Source organism: Centroberyx affinis, unplaced genomic scaffold (genome assembly GCF_046629955.1).
Source record: "Centroberyx affinis isolate AG114_WGS23_722 - 3 ecotype Tasmania unplaced genomic scaffold, CSIRO-AGI_Caff_v1 ptg000426l_1, whole genome shotgun sequence".
NCBI classification, from domain to species: domain Eukaryota; kingdom Metazoa; phylum Chordata; class Actinopteri; order Beryciformes; family Berycidae; genus Centroberyx; species Centroberyx affinis.
The window spans coordinates 37,501-40,591 of NW_027279090.1; positions in this window are offsets into that span (position 1 = coordinate 37,501).

Here is a 3,091-nt window from a genome sequence, read left to right on the forward strand (position 1 = left end):
AAGAACAATCCCATCATCCTCCTCTTCTCCCTCTGCTGCTTCCTCTGATCTTCTCTTGTCTGGACATAAAAACTGAAGAGTTGTTTTCCAAAATGAGATGTAAACCATTCAAACACAGTGACAGCTGCTCTTAACATCACAAAATTAATCTTAATTAAAAAAAAAATTAAATGAAAGTGCTTTTAAAGGACAGACAGTAACTTAAGTCCTTGGCGGACAGAGTGTCAGCACTTGAAACTGGATCCTCTAAATCTTATCTAATTATTAGATAGATAATTGGCTTAAGGGAATAATTCTTATCTAAAATGGATTCATAGCATTATGGAACATAACTCAAATCCTTCCTTTCTTTTCTCTTCTCCTCCTTATTTCTCTCCCTTCATTTCTGTGTCTTCAGGATCATTCTGGACTCACATTAAAGGTCCACATGGTGTAAATCAGGACTCCTCTTCCTCTGTGGTGATAAAGGAGTTGGATGGTCTATCTAAACATGGTGAAAGTATCAAAACTAAATCCACACAATCCATATTAGTGCAGCGAGCCTCTAAACGAGCCGTTTGGACTTCCGTAACTTTGTGACGTCACAAAGGTTCGCTCATTAGCATTTTTGTAAGAAATAATAGACTAACAAAGAGTTTTTTTCAAAGCGGTTGAGCGGTTGTCATTGTTTATTACCGGAGAGTTTTCCCTACCTGTAGCCGCCGGGCCGCGGCGTCTCACGTTTCACTCTGGAAACGGTTAGCCAGTCGGAACAGAGGGGTCGTTAATATTAATGAGCCTTAAAGACACGGAGACAGAAACGGCCTGTTCTTGGTAAGGCTCAGAGAGATGCTGGAAAATGAACGTGGAGAAATGGATTGAGAGTGTTTTTGGTTCATGACACCACACACACAGCTTTGAATGGACAGAAAGACACTAAATAAAACTCTGGACAGTAGAAGATGGAGCTTTATCTTCAGTCTGTAGTCTGGTGCTGTGACCTCTGACCTCTGACCTCTGACCTGCTTACTGTTGGCTGCCTGTAATGTTGCTGATGTAGGAGCCGACACTGATCGCACAGTTTCACTTATATTGAGTCACTGTGGATGAAAATGTAACGATTATAAAACTGTAACAGAACAGACAGCAGAGCAACAGCAACAAGATTCAGAGATGAGAGAGTGAAGTGACACACACACACACACACACACACACACACACACACACACACACACACACACAGATTAGAGTATCAGTGCAGGGTGACGTCAGCCTGATCCCTGCCTGAACACTGTGTTCAGACTGAACATCACTGCATGTTTTCTCTTATGAAATCCTGTTGGATAACATTAAAACAGCTGAAAACTAATTCCTGTCAGTTCCTGAACAGCTGACAGTCAATACACAGAATATCTGCATCGTACAATAAATTATCTTATTATCTACATTTAAGGCCTTAAGAAGTATTAAAATGTCTTTGACAGGTTTCTGCATCCTGTCTGCTTGACTTCATGTCTCTTAACTTAATTTCCTGCCGTCCTTTTTCTTATTCTGTTTCAGACTCAGGCTGCTTCACACAGCTCGGCTTCTTTATTTTGGGTTTTAAATTGATCTGAAATTCACTTCCAAGAAGCATTAAAAGGTCTTGAAAAGTCTGAACTGTGTATTTCCGAAAGCTGAACCAGAGTTTGCGTGACTCTGAACATCAAGCTGGCTGCTAGAACAGTGAAAGTGATGTTAGTCATCTGGAGTCCTGTTCTATTCTATTGTATTCTATTCTATATTCTGTTCTATTCTATCCTGTTCTATTCTGTACTGTCCTATTTTATTCAGCAGTTGGCTGTAGGACTGACCTGATGCTCTCATTCACATTTTATCTACTCTCTCTCACTCTTCACCCCCCCCCCCCCCCCCCCCCCAATCACACACACACACACACAGCCGGGAACATGACCCAGATTTTACATCCTGCATGATACATTAAATTAGTGTGTTAGTGCAAGCGTGGGAGGGGGTTTTAGTGTGTGTGTGTGTGTGTGTGTGTGTGTGTGTGTGTGTGTGTGTGTGTGTGTGTGTGTGTGTATCAGCTCCCTGCCTTCCTGTCATTTGTCCTGCTGCAGTCTGGGATCGAGGCGTCAGCAGCATCTTTTTAGGGCAGCAGACCTCCATCAGAGCAGGTGAAACAGGAAGTGACCTCCATCAGAGCAGGTGAAACAGGAAGTGACTGGACACAGACACAGACACAGACACAGACCGGTCAGTCAGGAGCCTCATCAACACTGACCAACAGGATAAACATGTTTTTGTTGTCATTCCAGAACATGTTTTACATGAAAGGGAACGGAATGAGGTACTCAGGTCCCGGTTCAGGTGATAGCAATAATAAAATCAAGAAGAAAGCACACAATAAAAACACCATTATAAAAATAAGTAAATAAATATATAAATACCGTATTTCCTCTAATATTGGCCCGGGCCTTTATTTACCTCAGCTGCAGAGGGGACCAGGCCTTTATTGGAAGCAGGCTTATATTAGAGACAGACTGTTATTTCTAATTCCCTCTGTTTGATAAGTATATTTGCTCATATTTTAGTACGAAGCCTCCTTGTTTTCTGATCTGCTTCTGTTGGGGTTCGTTAGGAAGCCGTTTATTTGTTACCGCGACGCATTACCGATAATTACGGTAATCGAGGACGGCACGCTCCAGAGACTTCCTCCATCTGGTGGCACTTGTACGTTACAAACTACAGTTACATTATATAACAGGCACCAGGAGTTTACCGGTATCCACCGTTGTTTTTAGCTGCGACCGGCAGCTCTACAGCTCGCTCTGTCAGTCGGTCGGTCGGTCGGCCGGCCTGTAGCCGCACAGTGTGTGTACGTGGTCGCATTGTGAATTCATGCTTGTTTCCTTTGTTTTTTTCCCCGGCCTGTATTTGGGGCCGGTCTTTATTTGTTCGTGTCGACCGCGGCCCCGGACGTTATCGCAGACCCGGCTTTTAATTGACTACCGGCCACTATTAGAGGAAATACGGTATAAGTATAAATATAAAGTGAGCAAAGTGTGAGGATAGGAATAAGACTGTAAGTGGGCCCAAACTGCAACATGCC